We start from the raw sequence: 20,409 nt of genomic DNA, 5'->3' as shown, positions 1-20,409 counted from the left end.
TGCTTATGTATTTTTTGTTTGTTTGGAGTTCTGTTGTTGTTTTGTTTTGTCTCATCTTGTTTTTTTAAGAGAATGGAGGTGTGTTCTGGCAGAATTTTTTTTTTTTATTAACTTTTATTGAGCTTCAAGTGAACGTTTACAAATCAAGTCAGACTGTCACATATAAGTTTATATACATCTTACTCTGAACTCCCACTTGCTCTCCCCCTAATGAGTTAGCCCTTCCAGTCTCTCCTTTCGTGACAATTTTGCCAGCTTCCAACTCTCTCTATCCTCCCATCCCCCCTCCAGACAGAAGATGACAACACAGTCTCAAGTGACCACTTGATATAATTAGCTCACTCTTCATCAACATCTCTCGCCTACCCACTGTCCAGTCCCTTTCATGTCTGATGAGTTGTCTTCGGGGATGGTTCCTGTCCTGTGCCAACAGAAGGTTTGGGGACCATGACCTCCGGGATTCCTCTAGTCTCAGTCAGACCATTAAGTATGGTCTTTTTATGGAAATTTGGGGTCTGCATCCCACTGATCTCCTGCTCCCTCAGGGGTTCTCTGTTGTGCTCCCTGTCAGGGCAGTCATCGACTGTGGCCGGGCATCAACTAGTTCTTCTGGTCTCAGGATGATGTAGGTCTCTGGTTCATGTGGCCCTTTCTGTCTCTTGGGCTCTTAGTTGTCGTGTGGTCTTGGTGTTCTTCATTCTCCTTTGCTCCAGGTGGATTGAGACGAACTGATGCATCTTAGATGGCCGCTTGTTAGCATTTAAGACCCCAGACGCCACATTTCAAATTGGGATGCAGAATGTTTTCATAATAGAATTATTTTGCCAATTGACTTAGAAGTCCCCTTAAACCATGGTCCCCAAACCCCCGCCCTTGCTTCGCTGACCTTTGAAGCATTCATTTTATCCCAGAAACTTCTTTGCTTTTGGTCCAGTCCAGTTGAGCTGACCTTCCATGTATTGAGTATTGTCCATCCCTTCACCTAAAGCAGTTCTTATCTACTAATTAATTAGTAAAAAACCCTCTCCCACCCTCCCTCCCTCCCCACCTCGTAACCACAAAAGTATGTGTTCTTCTCAGTTTATACTATTTCTCAAGATCTTATAATAGTGGTCTTATACAATATTTGTCATTTTGCCTCTGACTAATTTCGCTCAGCATAATGCCTTCCAGGTTCCTCCATGTTATGAAATGTTTCATAGAATCGTCACTATTCTTTATCGATGTGTAGTATTCCATTGTGTGAATATACCACAATTTATTTAGCCATTCATCCGTTGATGGACATCTTGGTTGCTTCCAGCTTTTTGCTATTGTAAACAGAGCTGCAATAAACATGGGAGTGCATATATCTGTTTGTGTGAAGGCTCTTATTTCTCTAGGGTATATTCCAAGGAGTGGGGTTTCTGGGTTGTATGGTAGTTCTATTTCTAACTGTTTAAGATATCGCCAGATAGATTTCCAAAGTGGTTGTACCATTTGACATTCCCACCAGCAGTGTATAAGAGTTCCAATCTCTCCGCAGCCTCTCCAACATTTATTCTTTTGTGTTTTTTGGATTAATGCCAGCCTTGTTGGAGTGAGATGGAATCTCATTGTGGTTTTAATTTGCATTTCTCTTATGGCTAATGATCAAGAGCATTTTCTCATATATCTGTTAGCTGCCTGAATATCTTCTTTAGTGAAGTGTGTGTTCATATCCTTTGCCCACTTCTTGATTGGGTTGTTTGTCTTTTTGTGGTTGAGTTTTGACAGAATCATATAGATTTTAGAGATCAGGCGCTGGTTGGAGATGTCATAGCTGAAAATTCTTTCCCAGTCTGTAGGTGGTCTTTTTACTCTTTTGGTGAAGTCTTTAGATGAGCATAGGTGTTTGGTTTTTAGGAGCTCCCAGTTATCTGGTTTCTCTTCATCATTTTTGGTAATGTTTTGTATTCTGTTTATGCCTTGTATTAGGGCTCCTGAGGTTGTCCCTATTTTTTCTTCCATGATCTTTATCGTTTTAGTCTTTATGTTTAGGTCTTTGATCCACTTGGAGTTAGTTTTTGTGCATGGTGTGAGGTATGGGTCCTGTTTCATTTTTTTCCAAATGGATATCCAGTTATGCCAGCACCATTTGTTAAAAAGACTATCTTTTCCCCAATTAACTGACTCTGAGCCTTTGTCAAATATCAGCTGCTCGTATGTGGATGGATTTATATCTGGGTTCTCGATTCTGTTCCACTGGTCTATGTGCCTGTTGTTGTACCAGTACCAGGCTGTTTTGACTACTGTGGCTGTATAATAGGTTCTGAAATCAGGTAGAGTGAGGCCTCTCACTTTCTTCTTCTTTTTCAGTAATGCTTTACTTATCCGAGGCTTCTTCCCCTTCCATATGAAGTTGGTGATTTGTTTCTCTATCACCTTAAAAAATGACATTGGAATTTGGATCGGAAGTGCATTGTATGTATAGATGGCTTTTGGTAGAATAGACATTTTTACTATTTTAAGTCTTCCTATCCATGAGCAAGGTATGTTTTTCCACTTAAGTATGTCCTTTTGAATTTCTTGTAGTAGAGCTTTGTAGTTTTCTTTGTATAGGTCTTTTACATCTTTGGTAAGATTTATTCCTAAGTATTTTATCTTCTTGGGGGCTACTGTGAATGGTATTGATTTGGTTATTTCCTCTTTGATGTTCTTTTTGTTGATGTAGAGGAATCCAAGTGATTTTTGTATGTTTATCTTATAACCTGAGACTCTGCCGAACTCTTCTATCAGTTTCAGTAGTTTTCTGGTGGATTCGTTGGGGTTTTCTGTGTATAAGATCATGTCATCTGCAAATATAGATAATTTTACTTCCTCTTTGCCAATCCGCATGCCCTTTATTTCTTTGTCTAACCTAATTGCTCTGGCTAGGACTTCTAGCACAATGTTGAATAAGAGCGGTGATAAAGGGCATCCTTGTCTGGTTCCCGTTCTCAAGGGAAATGCTTTCAGGTTCTCTCCATTTAGAGTGATGTTGGCTGTTGGCTTTGCATAGATGCCCTTTATTATGTTGAGGAATTTTCCTTCAATTCCTATTTTGGTGAGAGTTTTTATCATAAATGGGTGTTGGACTTTGTCAAATGCCTTTTCTGCATCAATTGATAAGATCATGTGGTTTTTGTCTTCTGTGTTATTTATATGGTGGATTACATTAATGGTTTTTCTAATATTAGACCAGCCGTGCATACCTGGTATAAATCCCACTTGGTCGTGGTGAATTATTTTTTTGATATGTTGTTGAATTCTATTGGCTAGAATTTTGTTGAGGATTTTTGCATCTATGTTCATGAGGGATATAGGTCTATAATTTTCTTTTTTTGTAATGTCTTTACCTGGTTTTGGTATCAGGGAGATGGTGGCTTCATAGAATGAGTTGGGTAGGATTCCATCATTTTCTATGCTTTGAAATACCTTTACTAGTAGTGGTGTTAACTCTTCTCTGAAAGTTTGGTAGAACTCTGCAGTGAAGCCATCCGGACCAGGGCTTTTTTTTGCTGGGAGTTTTTTGATTACCGTTTCAATCTCTTTTTTTTTGTTATGGGTCTATTTAGTTGTTCTACTTCTGAATGTGTTAGTTTAGGTAGGTAGTGTTTTTCCAGGAATTCATCCATTTCTTCTACGTTTGCAAATTTGTTAGAGTACAATTTTTCGTAATAATCTGATATGATTCTTTTAATTTCAGTTGGGTCTGTTGTGATGTGGCCCATCTCATTTCTTATTCGGGTTGTTTGTTTCCTTTCCTGTATTTCTTTAGTCAGTCTAGCCAATGGTTTATCAATTTTGTTAATTTTTTCAAAGAACCAGCTTTTGGCTTTGTTAATTCTTTCAATTGTTTTTCTGTTCTCTAATTCATTTAGTTCAGCTCTAATTTTTATTAACTGTTTTCTTCTGGTGCCTGATGGATTCTTTTGTTGCTTACTCTATTTGTTCAAGTTGTAGGGACAGTTCTCTGCTTTTGGCTCTTTCTTCTTTTTGTGTGTGTGCATTTATTGATATAAATTGGCCTCTGAGCACTGCTTTTGGTGTGTCCCAGAGGTTTTGATAGGAAGTATTTTCATTCTCATTGCATTCTATGACTTTCCTTATTCCCTCCTTGATGTCTTCTATAACCCAGTCTTTTTTCAGGAGGGTATTGTTCAGTTTCCAAGTATTTGATTTCTTTTCCCTAGTTTTTCTGTTATTGATTTCTACTTTTATTGCCTTGTGGTCTGAGAAGATGCTTTGTAATATTTCGATCTTTTGGATTCTGCAAATGTTTGTTTTATGACCTAATATGTGGTCTATTCTAGAGAATGTTCCATGTGCGCTAGAAAAAAAAGTATACTTTGCAGCAGTTGGGTGGAGAGTTCTGTATAAGTCAATGAGGTCGAGTTGGTTGATTGTTGTAATTAGGTCTTTCGTGTCTCTATTGAGCTTCTTACTGGATGTCCTGTCCTTCTCCAAAAGTGGTGTGTTGAAGTCTCCTACTATAATTGTGAAGGTGTCTATCTCACTTTTCAGTTCTGTTAAAGCTTGATTTATGTATCTTGCAGCCCTGCCATTGGGTGCATAAATATTTAATATGGTTATATCTTCCTGATCAATTGTCCCTTTTATCATTATGTAGTGTCCTTCTTTATCCTTTGTGGTGGATTTAAGTCTAAAGTCTATTTTGTCAGAAATTAATATTGCTACTCCTCTTCTTTTTTGCTTATTGTTTGCTTGATATATTTTTTCCATCCTTTGAGTTTTAGTTTGTTTGTGTCTCTAAGTCTAAGGTGTGTCTCTTGTAGGCAGCATATAGACGGATCGTGTTTCTTTATCCAGTCCGAGACTCTCTGTCTCTTTATTGGTGCATTTAGTCCATTTACATTCAGCGTAATTATAGATAAATAAGTGTTTAGTGTTGTCATTTTGATGCCTTTTTATGTGTGTTGTTGACAATTTCATTTTTCCACTTACTTTTTTGTCCTGAGACGTTTTTCTTAGTAAATTGTGAAATCTTCATTTTCATAGTGTTTCACTTTATGTTTGTTGAGTCGTTATGTTTTTCTTGGCTTTTATCTTGAGTTATGGAGTCGTTATACCTCTTTGTGGTTACCTTAATATTTACCCCTATTTTTCTAAGTAAAAACCTAACTTGTGTTGTTCTATATCGCCTGGTATCACTCTCCATATGGCAGTTCTATGCCACCTATATTTAGTCCCTCTTTTTGATTATTGTGATCCTTTATATATTGACTTCAAAGATTCCCTGTTATGAGCATTTTTTTTTAATTAATCTTAATTTGTTTTTGTGATTTCCCTATTTGAGTTGATATCAGGATGTTCTGTTTTGTGACCTTGTGTTGTGCTGGTATCTGATATTATTGGTTTTCTGACCAAACAATTTCCTTTAGTATTTCTTGTAGCTTTGGTTTGGTTTTTGCAAATTCTCTAAGCTTGTGTTTATCTGTAAATATCTTAATTTCGCCTTCATATTTCAGAGAGAGTTTTGCTGGATATATGATCCTTGGCTGGCAGTTTTTCTCCTTCAGTGTTCTGTATATGTCATCCCATTGCCTTCTTGCCCGCATGGTTTCTGCTGAGTAGTCTGAACTTATTCTTATTGATTCTTCCTTGAAGGAGACCTTTCTTTTCTCCCTGGCTGCTTTTAAAATTTTTCTCTTTATCTTTGTTTTTGGCAAGTTTGATGATAATATGTCTTGGTGTTTTTCTTTTTGGATCAATCTTAAATGGGGTTCGATGAGCATCTTGGATAGATATCCTTTCGTCTTTCATGATGTCAGGGAAGTTTTCTGTCAGCAGATCTTCAACTATTTTCTCTGTGTTTTCTGTCCTCCTTCCCTGTCCTGGGACTCCAATCACACGCAAATTATCCTTCTTGATAGAGTCCCACATGATTCTTAGGGTTTCTTCATTTTTTTTAATTCTTTTATCTGATTTTTTTTCAGCTATGTTGGTGTTGATTCCCTGGTCCTCCAGAAGTCCCAGTCTGCATTCTAATTGCTCGAGTCTGCTCCTCTGACTTCCTATTGCATTGTCTAATTCTGTAATTTTATTGTTAATCTTTTGGATTTCTACATGCTGTCTCTCTATGGATTCTTGCAACTTATTAATTTTTCCACTATGTTCTTGAATAATCTTTTTGAGTTCTTCAACAGTTTTATCAGTGTGTTCCTTGGCTTTTTCTGCAGTTTGCCTTATTTCGTTTCTGAGGTCATCCCTGATGTCTTGAAGCATTCTGTAAATTAGTTTTTTATATTCCGTATCTGATAATTCCAGGATTGCATCTTCATTTGGGAAAGATTTTGATTCTTTTGCTTGGGGGGTTGTAGAAGCTGTCATGGTCTGCTTCTTTATGTCGTTTGATATCGACTGCTGTCTCCAAGCCATCACTAAGATAAAAAAAAAAATAGTAGTGGTTTATTCTGTAATTGCTCACTGAGTCTTATCTTGTTTTGTTTTCTTTCAATATACATGGATGGGCTACTAGATTGTGCTGTCTTGTTTGTTGTAGCCCTTGACTTACTTATGACCTATTACCAGCTGGCTTGGGCTGTTGCCAAATATATATGCTTGAGTCTATTCACTATTCTTGAGTAGAATCTGATTTTGGGTCATCAAGTGTGTGCTGCACCGTAACACCTATCCTCCTCGAGAAGTAGTGGTGATAGTTGTGTGCACCAGATTCTATTAGCAGCTGGGGTTCACCCTCCCGGGGGGGGGGCAGGATGCTGACAGGCTTCCCCCAAGTGTCAGTGAGGTAGGTGTGTCTCTATTCCTGTAGCACCTTGGTGGGAGGGCACTACAGCTGTACCTTAGGCCCCCAGTGCAAGTACCTCTACTCATTGGTAGGTGTCACCCTCTTTAGACCCCTAAGGCAAGAGGCTAGGCGGTCTGGGGGGAGCTTCAGCCCTCAGTTCCCTGTTGTGGGTCAGTTAGGGCTCTGTTGAATAAGCAGAGATATCAGACCTGGGAAACTTGTTTTTCCAGAAAATCTGCTAAAAAAAAAAAAATGCAGTCCGATCCCTATCAGAACTGCCTTTGAATTATAACCTCCACCTTGTTCCCTGTAAGGATGAAAGTCCGAGATTTGGATCATATATGCTTGGCTGTAGCTGTTTCTGTGTTTTTAGTCCAATTAGGGATGGATTTTTGGTCCCAGGGTTTTTTGTTGTTCCTTCTCTCAGGCGGGAAGAATGGGTTAGGAAAAGACAAAAAAAAAAAAAAAGGAAAAGCAAAGCGCGGTGAAGACGGAGCCATTCTCCCTCTGGCTCAGGAAATTCCAATGTTAATGAAACTGCCTGGGAAGGGTGGGGGAGGGTTCAGAGAAACAGGAGAGTTAAAAAAAAAAAAAAACCCAGAATATAGCCAAAATTGCTTATCTTGCTTGGAATGACTATTTTTTCTGAGATTCCTGAGGGGCATGTCGCCTATGTGTGCTGGCTGTGTGGAGATTGTCCCCAGGGGTCTGGCCCCCTGAAGCCGCTGTCAGATTCTCCGCTGCCAGTCCAAAGGCCAGCGACAAGGTTCCCCTGCTGGAACGCTGCACTCCCGGCTCCAAAATCAGTCGCTGCCTCCCGGGGACTTCTCCTCCCGCCAGGAGCGTTGCCGTGCCGCCCCGCGGACCGGCTGGGCCCCCTCCCGGGGTTAGTTCAGGGGATTAGGGCTACGCCCCGTGTTTGCTCCGTGACAGTGCCCAGTCAAAAGCCCAGCGTCAAGGTTCCCCGGCTGGGACGCTGCACTCCCGGCTCCAAATCCAGTCACTGCCTCCAGGGGAGTTCTCCCATCAGCCGCGTGGCCACGCGGCCCGCTCGGACCAGCTGGGCCCCCTCCCGGGGTCAGTTCAGGAGGGTAGGGCTGCGCCCCTTGTTTGCGCCGTCTCAAGTTTTTTTACGTTCAGCTCCCCTGGGCCCAGACCTAAGCCCGGCGCCAAGGTTACCTGACTGGGATGCTGGCTCCAGGCTCTGAAAACAGTCGCTGCTTCCCCGTATTTGTTCGTTCTCCATTTCTGTTTGTTGTTCAGGGTTCGTAGATTGTTATGTATGTGATCGATTCACTTGTTTTCCGAGTCTTTGTTGTAAGAGGGATCGGAGGTAGCGTCTACCTAGTCCGCCATCTCGGCCCCCCTGGCAGAATTTTTTAAATGTAGTGAATTATGTCAAATTTCCATAGTTTCTAAGTTTTGCATAAAAATTGATTTTCTATCCCAAAGTTATGTAAACTTTCTGTCTTTGCATTTCCAGTAATTATATTTGGCTTTATTTTTCATTTTTTCTTTTAAATTTTATATCTACTTGGAATTTAAGTATCACAGATGATATATTGATGTAATCTTTTATTTTCCTAGATAACTACCCAATTAGCCCAACATCATTTATCAAATATTCCTTCCATTTCTATCGACTTGAATTGCCACCTGTCTTAGTTATCTAGTGCTGCTATAACAGAAATGCCACAAGTGGACAGCTTTAACAAATAGAAATTTATTCTCTCACATTCTTGGGGGTTAGAAGTCAGAATTCAGGTCACCAACTCTTGGGGAAGTCTTTCTCTCTCTGCATGCTCTGGAAGAAGGTCTTTGTTAACCATCTCCCCCTGGGCTAGCAGCCTCTCAGCGCAGGCACCCGGGGTCCAAAAGACTTGCTGTGCTCCTGGCACTTTTTTGTTGGTGGTATTGAGGTCCCTATCTCTCTGCTCACTTCTCTCTCATTTTATCTCTTGTAATCTAAAAGGTGATGCAGGCCACAACCCAGGGAAACAACTCTTACATCTGATCAGGGCTACAATCTCAGACGGGGTGTTGCATCCCACCCTAATCTTCCTTAAAGTAACCTAATCTTAACCAACTGCTTGCCGAGATTAGGATTTACATCACAGGAGAAAATTACATCAGATCAGAAAATGGAAGGCAACCACACAATACTGGGAACCATGGCCTAGCTACGTTGATACACATTTTGGAGGGACACAATTCAATCCATAACCCCATCTTTATCATATTTTCATTTATGTGTTTATTTCCCCGACATCTGAGTTTTTCATTTTGCCAATTCGATTATAAGTGGAGTCTTAAATACATACTTATTTTTTAAATTTCTGTGGCTGCATTGGACCAAGTACATTTGGGGTGGCCTAACAAAGGCTTGTCTACTCTATGTTAATAACTGAATGTGTCATTCACTCAGGGCCTATCTTGGTATATATAAAGGTCCCTTGGTGATTACTAACCTAAAGGTTGGCAGTTTGAACTCACACAGTGGCACTTGCAATCTGCCTCCTTGAAGATTATAGCCCAGAAAACCCTGTGGAGCAGCTCTACTCTATAACACATGGGCTCACCATGTTTCAGAATCTACTAGAAGGCAATGGGTTTATTATTATCGTTATTGTCATTGTTTCATTGTAATTCAAAGCCGTTGCAATAGTGCCACAAACCAGACCATTGTGGCATGCTGATGGGAATGGTTATTAGGCAAGATCCATTAGAATTACCATCGCAAGTCACATACTCTGCATTGGCAATTCCACGTATAGAAAGTACTCACACCCATTTGAAATGTCAGGCAGTATTACTTATTGCAGAGTTGTTTGTATGGGCAAGTTATTTTTAATGATATAGCTATGCAATAGAATTCTATACTGCCAAGCAGAGAAGGGAGCTCCGGTGGCACAGTGGTTCAGAGTTTGACTGCTAATCAAAAATGGTTGGCAGTTTGAATCCACCAGCTGCTCCTTGGGACCCTATGCAGCAGTTCTACTCCCCCATGGGGTAGTTCTCAGAATCAACTTGACCCAGCTGGTTTTTCTTTTCTTTTCTTTTTTAATTAAGGGAAGGAGAAAGAAGCCCTTTTCTGTTTCGATTTGGAAATCACTACAACATACCTGAAGTGAAAACACCAAGATGCAGTGAAAAGTGTTTGGAATTTCCTTATTTGAATAAAAAGTGGAGGAAATAATATCCACAGAATATACCCAAGAAACTGTTTTGCCTGTGGAAGGAGAAACTGGAGGAATAAGAGGGTTGCAAGAGAGTCAGGGATGAGACTTTTATATTTTTTGGCCACAAAGAGTTTGGTTTTCCATCCCTCAAGCAGGGACACTGAAGACCTAAGTTTGCTCCTTTGTGGTCTCTCTCTCTCTTTTTTTAAATTGTGCTTTAGGTGAAAGGTTACAGCTCAAGCTAGTTTCTCATACAAAAATGTACACATACATTGTTATGTGACCCTAGTTGCTATATCCATAATGTGACCGCGCATTCTCCCCCTTTCCACCCCTTCCCATGTCCATTCAACCAGCTCCTATTCCGTTCTGCCTCATCTCACCTCTGGACAGGAGCTGCCCATCTAGTCTCGTGTATCTACTTGAACTAAGAACCCCACTCTTCAAGAGTATCATTTTATGTCTTATAGCCCAGTCTATTCTTTGTCTGAACAGTCGGCCCCTGGAATGGTTTTAGTTCTGGGCTAAGAGAGTCCAGGGGCCACGCCTTCTGGGGTTCCTCCAGTCTCAGTCAGACCATCAAGTCTGGTCTTTTGCTGTCTCTTTATGATTTTTTTTTTTTTTTTGATAGCCGGATATCACAGTGTGAAGACAGCCAAAGAAAAAAAATCCATTAAACTCCAGGAAAGAAAGAAAGAAAAAATCTTGAGAAAATGATTAAAAATTACGACGGCAGTCGTGATGCGAGGACCCTGACCAGGCGGAGGTGATGTCTTTCCTCACCCGCACCTGGGGTTAGGGGTTGGGCAGCGGAAAGTTATTATTTATGCCCACAACCAGAGAACAGAGGAGCTCCCGCCCCACCTACCTGGAAATGGAGTCTTGGTTCTGTGTGAGTGTGTGTGTTGTGTGTATACGTATCCGTGTTTGAGAAAGTTTCCTCTTGTGCAACTAGATCTTCCACTTTTACTGAATATGTTGATGGTCTTTTTTTTCTTAATTCCTAAATCTCAGAGTGGGGGTCCGTTTGCAATGGACGCTTGTCTTGGCGTTCTCCCCCGGCCCTGAGAGGACTTGTCCTGCCAGCTGTCACCTCACCAGCGCGGTCTGGGCGGGGTCCCTGGGTCTGCCCTCCCGTGTCCCGCTCCCCCTCCTCGCTCATCCCCTCAGGCTTTTCAGTGCCCGTGGGTCCTAGGGGCCCTAGGCCCTGCAGCTTCACCCCGAGTCCCACGGCCCTTCTACAGTCCCACGGGGGACCTTCTCGTGGGCTTAGAGCTGCAGTCAAGTTCACAATCAGCCGGCCCCGCCCTCTGAGCGTCCTGGGAGGAGGAGGATACAACAGGGGAGGGGAGGAAAGCTGGGGTCACCGCAGGGTGCAAGGGCCGGGTTACTTTCTTTGGGAGCAGATGACCTACTTCGCTTGAAACCAGCCTTGGGTGAGTAGACGGCGCAAGGGTGGTGACTCTTCACCTTAGGAAGACTGTACCTGGACCCAGGAACCCCATGCGGCCAGCCGGCCCCACTTCGCCTCTCCCTTTCCCCAAGATGTTCTACAACTCTGGTTGTATGATTGGAGTCATTATAGAGCTCGACGTCGGCATTGTGGGATTTTTAGGAAGGGATGGTTTAAGGAAGGCTTTGTAGCTGAATTCGACCCTCCCAGTCTTCTCATCGGTTCCTTCCCCTGCAAATCACTGCTTGCTGTGGGCACAAGTTATGCGAAACCTGACGATCTGAGTCTCTCAGTGTAATTCCCTTGTTATAGACCCTCAAGGCATTCGAAAGAAGAATCTAAGTTACCTAAGACTAGGCACAGTAACAGCAAAGTTTATTTTTTTAGAAAACTTTATCCCATTTAGACCGATTGGGCATCCTGGACTTCTACTGAGGGTTATCCTTGGACTAATTGAAGCATTATTGGCCCAGACACTCAAGGTGCCCGAAACTTTCCCTGCTTTATTAGTTCTACAGCACACATAAGTAAGCAAAACGTCTTTTGGAGTTTGCCCATGTTTTCAGTGCAAACTGCACTTCGTGTAGGCTTTGTAGCAACAATATTTCATCTAATCAGACAAGACAGGCCAGTGCAAAAGTGTATACACCGTGGGCTCTATGGCTTAGCTGGTTAAAGCGCCTGTCTTGTAAACAGGAGATCCTGGGTTCGACTCCCAGTAGGGCCTTGGTATTTTTCCTTTCAATGGAAAACCAGTTTCCTCTATATTACTCGCTACCCCTAAATTCTGATTCTATTAATCATAAGCAGTTGTGGCTGGAGAATTCTCACTTCCAAAGGAAAAGTGATACATCCTAAATAATTTTTTATGCAAGTTTTTGCATTAAATTACGCCAGTTCTTTTTCTCCAACAAAAATTTATCGAGCTTCTGCTATGCCATATGCACAAATTCAAAATGTATACAGCTGTAGCTAGCAAAATGTTATTGGCAAGTATTCTCCCATCCAGCAAACCCTTTGTTAACAATCAGTTCCAAAAACACATGGGTAAAAATATAAAATGAAATATGAACGTGACTCATCTGTTTAAAATTTATAATAGAAAAAGACTAAAAATAACCCACATACCCATTAATTGAGGACTATTGAATAATGTATGGTATATACATACAGCTGTGTTACGGATTGAATTGTGTCCCCCCAAATCATATGTTGCAGTCCTAACCCCCAGTATCTGTGAATGTGGTCTTCCTTGGAAATAGGGTCTTTGAAGATGTTATCAGTTGCATTAACAACGTCACACAGGGTTAGGTTGGTATGTTCAGACCTTTTCTGTCTCAAAGATAAAATGGCGTTGCTCCAGGGAGAAAGGCTTGAAAGCTCAAAGAGCTCCCCTTGTTGAAATGCCTACTTTTAATTCCAGGAAAATATTTTATTTTAATCCATTCATAACATATGTTTTCACAACTTGATCCTCTACCAACAAATAAAAGAATCACCCAGTATGGAGGTGGCCCAGTGTTGTGGGTTCCAAACCTTCCTGGGAGAGTGGTCCCGATGTTTGAGGTGCAGTTTGGTGAGTTCCAAGCTACTTTAAGTGGGAAGAAGACAGCCAAAATAGCTTGGAGGGGTCTCGTCTCATTGAAAAGCTAACCCCCCCCCCCCAGGTATTTTGTTTAAAATTTTTCTTTAGCTCCCTTGGATTGACCCACAAACCAATCCAAGGGAGTTTTATGTGACCTACCCCCCAAATATGCCTTGTATATTGGTAGGATAGAAAAGATGAGAAATCTATAAATTCCTACAGTAAAGTAATTACAAATACTCTCAGTTTTTACATAGTCTTGGTTTCTTGGAAGTGCCAAGCTATTTGGAAAAAATAAACAATAGTCTTTTCCCATGTTCCATGCTGTCTTTCCTCCCCAGAGAAGTTAGTCTTTCCTTCACCCCAAAACTTCTCTATTTGTTCCCAGATCCCACGTAGAGTATGTTCTCCAGGTTTAGGGCAAAACTTACAAACTATCTTTGGTCATATTCTGGATGGCGTGTCCTAATGCATACTAATTCATCAAGATAATTACCCTTTTCCTTTGGATGTGAGCAGCAGTGAATAACAACATGAAGAAGGGAGAGAAGAAGAAGGAAGAGGTGGAGGAGGAAAAAGAAAATGAAAAGGAGTGACTCACACATGGTAGACAAGTGGCATCATTAAGAAGAGCAAGCACAGGGATGCAGAAGGTTAAACCCAGGGTCCTTTGCCTGCCCACCATTATGGAACTTCTCGTCAGTCTTCAAACTCTATCTCCTTCAACTCTTTTCTCCTGTATCCCAAGGCTGTATGGAAGACAATGCAGGGGGATATGAAGAATAGTAGCATGAGAGTTGCTTCAAGAAGAATAGGTGCAGATATGGAAATAAGAAACAAAGGGATAAAATCACAACACCTGCAAGAAATGATGCCCTCTGGGTCTAGCAGAGTGGTCTGAAACCTGGCAGTGCTTTCTCTAGAGGATGACACTCTGGTTCTTAAAACCTAAAGAGATACAAAGCAATGAGAGAAGGAAGGGAAATGCTCCAAGGGATTACAACATCTCTTTCAAACAAAATCTTGGCAATGAAGAGAAATCAAGGAAAACTACTTAAGTGCATGATACTACAAGCCATCTGGGCATGTAAATAAATCTAAATTGGGCACACACAAAGTGTTCTCCTAGAGCCTGGGTAGCTCAATTGGTAGAGCATCAGACTTTTAATCTGAGGGTCCAGGGTTCAAGTCCCTGTCCAGGCGTTCTTTCTTTTTACTCTAATTAGTTCTCTCAGGTAGAAGCCCTCCGTTTACCCTAGTTACTTCTCTTAGAAGCTCTGCTTCTTTACTCCATTCTTCCTAATCACTACTCTACAGGAATCTGAAGGGAGCCAGAATGAAAAAAAGAAATAGTATCAGTTTGCCCAGTCACAGTCTGTTTTGTCACACTCTGGGCAGAAAGACAAACCTTTCGGTAATGCAGAGGAAAAATACATGGATGATGAAAATTAGAGTTAGCAAGGAGAAAGGTAAGGTCAAGATTTAGGGATATTTTAGATTTGGGGAGCTAGAAAAGACGTAATGCCTTTCACTGACTACAGAAAAAAGTTTGTATAGTTCTGTTTGTACGTTGATTGAAACTGTGGTTACTTTTTGCTTTATGGGTGTGGAATGTTTACATGATGAATTTGCCAATCCTCACAGACAGCCTTATGAAGTTGTTTTCTAAACATAACTCTGAAACTCTATAGACTGCTGACATGGAGTTTTGGATTTTTATGTGGTTTTTAGAGGAGAGGCTCCTCTGTCAGTTGAATGGGGGGAAATATGTCAACCAAAACTTAGCAAATCAAACAAACAAACAAAAAAAAAGATCTTGAAAGCAGTGATAGAAATGACACCTTACCTATATGGGAAAAAACAATTTTAATGGCAATGGATATCTCATCAGAAACCATGGAGGCCAGAATGAAGAGGCACATTTTTCAAGCGCTGAAAGAACTGTGAATCCAGTGTAGGAGAAATCAAGACATTCTGGGACAAAGGAAAGCTAATAGAATTTTCTGCCAGCAGAATTACCCTAAAAGAATGGCTAAAGTAAGTTCTCAAGAAATAAAGAAAATAGTACAAGAAGGAATCTTGAAACACCAAAAGAAAAAAAAAAAGCATGGTAAACAAAAATACAAATAAACACAGTAAGCTTTTCTTCTCTTGAGTTTCCTAAATCATGTTTGATGGTTGAGGCAAAAAGTATCACACTATCTAATGGGGTTCTGAATGTATGTACAGTGAGTAGTTAAAATAATTGTATTATAAATGAATAAGTGTAATGGGGAAAAAAAGGGGGGGTAAGGTTGCTACACTTAACTTGAACTGGTAATATGATGACACCAAAAATTCAAATAATCCATAAAAGGACAAGAAAAAAGAAAACAGAGAAATAAAAAAGAGAGAGACAGAACAAACAGAAAACAAAAAAAATGAAATGCCGGAATCAAGCTCTGGAATAATCAATAATTACATTGAATATAAATGGTTTAAATATACCAATTAAAATACAGAGATTGGCAAAATGGATTAGAAAATATGACACAACTATAGGCAGTTTCAGGGTTACAAAACAGATCCTTTCCTAACTGTGTCTTTAAGTCAAATTTGTAGGTAAGTTAAACAGTTGCATATGGTTCTTCTATAGCCTTACTTTAGCACTTTAGCACAAAAAAGGCTGGAAGACTTTTCAATGAATTAAAAGTTGCACGTACAGCAAGTGAAGGTGATTGTGATGAAGATTTTGTTTTGAGTAGGGTTTGGTTCAATCATTTCAAACAGAGGGCAAATTTACACAACATTAAAGGGCAAAACAGGTCGTTTTGTAAGTTGGACATTCGTAACCTGGGGACTGCCTGTGCATGCTGTCTACAAGGAACTCATTTCAACTATTGTCTTAGGGCTGGGTTCTCTACAGAAGGAAAGCCAGTAAAGCAAATAAATACATACATAGATTTATACTAAGGGAATGGCTCATGCAATTGTAGAGGCTGGAAAGTGGCTCAGGTTGGAGACTTCTCCTGATTCATGTAGCCCTAAGGGCTGGTGAATCCAAGATCAGCAAGTTAGACAGCAGGGCTATGGCTCATAGGCTGCGAAGACCAACAAATCCCAAGGTCTGCAGGCAAGATGGCAAGAAAGCCGCTAGCTCAAGTCCCAAGAACCAGAAGACAGACAAACAGGAGGCTGCTGAAGGATGCAGTGGAGGCAAAAGACCATGAACCTTTCCAGAAAGTTCTGTTATATTGGAAGCAGGCCACCTCCCCAAGGAAACTCTGTTTGACTGATTCACTACTTACAGCAGATCCTGTCATGAAAGGGATCACATTATATCAAATTGAATCATGGAAGTAATCACATCATTACATTGTTGTTGTTAAGTGTTAAGCCCTTGAGTCAGTTCAGACTTACAGTGTTCCTATGTAAAATAGAACGAAACACTGCCTAGTCCTGTGCCATCCTCACTAATCCTTCTTATACTTGAGACCATTGTTGCAACCACTGTGTCAATCCATATCATTGAGGGTCTTCCTCTTTTCGGCTGACCCTCTACTTTAGCAAGCATGGAGTTCTTCTCCAGGGACTGGTCCCTCCTGATAACATGCGCAAAGTATGTGAGACGAAGTCTCCCCTTCCTTCCTTCTAAGGAGCATTCTGGATGCACTTCTTCCAAGACAAATTTATTCGTTCTTCTGGCAGTCCACGGCTTATTCAATATTCTTCTCCAACACCATAACTCAAAGACATCAATTCTTCTTCAGTCTTCCTTGTTCATTGTTTACCTTTCACATGCATTAAGAGATGACTGAAAACACCATGGATTGGACCAGATGCACCTTGGTCCTTAAAGCGACATCTTTGCTTTTTTGACAATTTATAGAGATCTTTTGCAGCAGATTTGCCCAAAAGTATGCATCATTTGATTTCTGCTGCCATGGATGTTGATTGTGGATCCAAGTAAAATCTACTTCTTTACAACTTCAACCTTTTTTCCATTTATCACGATGTTGCTTAATGATCCAGTTGTGAGGATGTTTGTTTTCTTTATGTTGAGGTATAGTCCATACTGAAGGCTGTGGTCTTTGATGTTCATCAGTAAGTGCTTCAAACCCTCTTCCCTTTCATCAAGCAATGTTGTGTCATCTGTGTATTGCAGGTTGTTTAAGAGTCACCCTCCAATCCTGATACTACAGCTTTCTTCATATAGTCCAAATAAAATACTTAGAAATAAATCTAACCAGAGACCTGGAAGACCTTTACAAAGAAAACTATGACACACTATTACAAGAAACCAAAAGAGACCTACATAAGTGGTAAAACATACTTTGCTCATGGATAGGAAGATTCAATATTGTAAAAATGTCTATTCTACCAAGAGATCTATAGATACAATACAATTTCAAACCAAAGTGCAATGACATTTTTTGATGATATAGAGAAACAAATCACCAACTTCATATGGAAGGGAAAGAGGCCCCATATACGTAAAGTATTACTGAAAAAAAGAAGAACAAAGTGGGAGGCCTCACACTACCTCATTTTAGAATCTATTTTACCACCACAGCAGTCAAAACAGCCTGGTACTGGTACAACAGATACATAGACCAATGGACCAGAACTTAGAATCCAGACATAAATCCACCCACATATAAGCAGCTGATATTTGACAAAGGCCCAAAGTCAGTTAAATGCCTGTTTGCCCAAGACAGGAACCATTCCAAAAGCCAACTCTTCAGGCAGGGATTGGACTGGACTATAAGGTAGAAAATGATATTGGTGAGGAGTGAGCTTCTTGGATCAAGCAGACATATGAAACGATGTGGGCAGCTGCTGTCTGGAGGGGAGATGAGAAGGCAGAGGGGGATAGAAGCTGGCTGAATGGACATTGAAATACAGGGTGGAGAGAAGGAGTGTGCTGTCTCATTAGGGGGAGAGCAAGTAGGAGTATATAGCAAGGTGTATATAAATTTTTGTACGAGAAACTGACTTGATTCGTAAACTTTCACTTAAAGAACAATAAAAATTAAAACAAACCAACCAAAATTACAAAAAATACTAAAGGGAGTTCTCTGGTTAGAAAACCAATAATATCAGATATCAACCCAAGATTAGGACGCAAGACAGAGCAACCAGATATAAACCCAGGTAAGGAAATTCACAAAAATAAATCAAGATTAAAAAATGCTTAAAACGGGAACAGCAAAGTCAGTATGTAAAAGATAACAACGATAGAACAATAAAGAGGGACTAAAAAATGTAGTCATAGGTCTTTCATATGGACAGGAAGTTAAGGCAATATAAAGAAATAAAAGTTAGGTTTCAACTTAGAAAAATAGGGGTAAATACTAAGGTAACTACAAAAAGAGACTAACAATCCTACACATCAAAATAAAATACAGGAAAAACATAAAGACTCAGCAAAAACAAAATCAACAACAATGAATAAGAGGAAAAGACAATGTATAAAGATAAACTACTCAGCACAAAAAACTAAGTGGGAAAAAGAAGCTGTCAACAACACACAAAAAAAGACATCAACATGACAGCACTAAACTCATACCTATCCATAATTATGCTGAATTTAAATGGACTAAACACACCAGTAAAGAGACAGAGGGTGGCAGAAAACAGGATCCATCTACATGCTGCATATAAGAGACATACCTTAGACACAAAGACACAAACAAAAACTCAAAGAAGGAAAAAATATATCTAAGAAACAACAATCAAAAGAGAGCAGGAGTGGCAATATTAATTTCTGACAAAATAGACTTTAAAGTTAAATACACCACAAAGGATAGGGAAGGACACTATATAATGATTAAAGGGACAATATACCAGGAGCATATATTCACATTAAATGCACCCAATGACAGGGCTGCAAGATACATAAAACAAACTCTAACAGCATTGAAAAGTGAGATAGATAGCTTCACAATTATAGAAGGAGACGTCAACGCACCGCTTTTGGTGAAGGCCAGAACATCCAGAAAGAAGCTCAATAAAGACACGGATGATCTAAATGCCATAATCAACCAGCTTGACCTCACAGACATATACAGAAGACTCCAACCAACAGCAGCCAAGTATGCTTTCTTTTCCAATGCACATGGAAATTTCTCTAGAATAGACCACAGATTAGGTCATAAAGCAAGCCTTACCAGAATCCAAATCAAACATCACAATATTACAATCCAAAACATCAAAATATTACAAAGCATCTTCTCTGACAGTAAAGCCATAAAAGTAAAAATCAATAACAGAAAAAGCAGGGAAAAGAAATCAAACACTTGGAAACTGAACAATACCCTGCTCAAAAACAACTGGGTTATAGAAGACATTAAGGATGGAATAAAGAAATTCATAGAACCTAGTGAGAATGAAAACGTTTCCTATCAGAACCTTTGGGACAGAGCTAAAGCAGTGCTCAGAGGTCATTTTATACCAATAAATGCACACATCCAAATAGCAGAAAACGCCAAAATCAAAGAATTATCCTTACAACTTGAACAAATAGAAAGAGGGCAACAAAAGAAACCCTCAGGCACCAGAAGAAAGCAAATAAAAAAATTAGAGCAGAATTACATGAAATAGAGAACAGAAAAACAATTGAAAGTGTTAAAAAGGTCAAAAGCTGGTTCTTTCAAAAATTAATAAAATTGATAAGCCATTGGCCAAACTGACAAAAGAAAAATAGGAGAGGAAGCAAATAACCTGAAGAAGAAATGAGATGGGTGATATCACAACAGACCCAACTGAAATTAAAACAGTCATATCAGGTTACTATGAAACGTTATACTCTAACAAATTTGAAAACCTAGAAGAAATGGATGACTTTCTAGAAACACACTACTACCTAAACTGACACAAACAGAGATAGAACAACTAAATAAACCCATTAAAAAAGAAGAGACTTAAAAGGTAATTAAAAAACTCCCAACAAAAAAAAAACCCTTGCCCTGAAGGCTTCACTGGAGAGGTCTACCAAACTTTCAGAGAAGAGTTAAAACCATTACTACTAGAGGTAATTTTTCAGAGCATAGAAGAGGATGGAATACTCCCAAACTCATTCTATGAAGCCAGCATATCCCTGATACCAAAACCAGGTAAAGACATTACAAAAAAAGAAAATTACAGACCTATATCCCTCATGAACTTAGATGCAAAAATCCTCAACTAAATTCTAGCCAATAGAGTTCAATAACATACCAAAAAAATAATTCACCATGACCAACTGGGATTCTTACCAGGTATGCAGGGATGGTTCAACATTAGAAAAACAATCAATGTTATCCATCATATACATAAAACAAAGGACAAGAACCACATGATCTTATCAAAGGATGGAGAAAAGGCATTCGACAAAGTCCAACACCCATTCATGATACAAACTCAGCAAAATATGAATAGAAGGATAATTCCTAAGCATTTATAA

At 39.9% G+C, this 20,409-nt stretch overlaps 2 non-coding genes across 2 annotated transcripts; both read left to right on the top strand.

Moving 5' to 3' along the window:
- The first annotated feature begins 12,054 nt into the window (after positions 1-12,054).
- TRNAT-UGU (transfer RNA threonine (anticodon UGU)) lies at positions 12,055-12,128 on the top strand. The gene has a single exon. It is a non-coding gene; the product is annotated as a tRNA-Thr (tRNA).
- Positions 12,129-14,116: 1,988 nt separating this feature from the next.
- On the top strand, positions 14,117-14,189 carry TRNAK-UUU (transfer RNA lysine (anticodon UUU)). Its single transcript has one exon. It is a non-coding gene; the product is annotated as a tRNA-Lys (tRNA).
- The last annotated feature ends 6,220 nt before the right edge of the window (positions 14,190-20,409 follow it).

This window comes from Elephas maximus, chromosome 1 (genome assembly GCF_024166365.1).
Source record: "Elephas maximus indicus isolate mEleMax1 chromosome 1, mEleMax1 primary haplotype, whole genome shotgun sequence".
Lineage (NCBI taxonomy): Eukaryota > Metazoa > Chordata > Mammalia > Proboscidea > Elephantidae > Elephas > Elephas maximus.
This window is presented reverse-complemented; position numbering and strand designations above follow the sequence as displayed.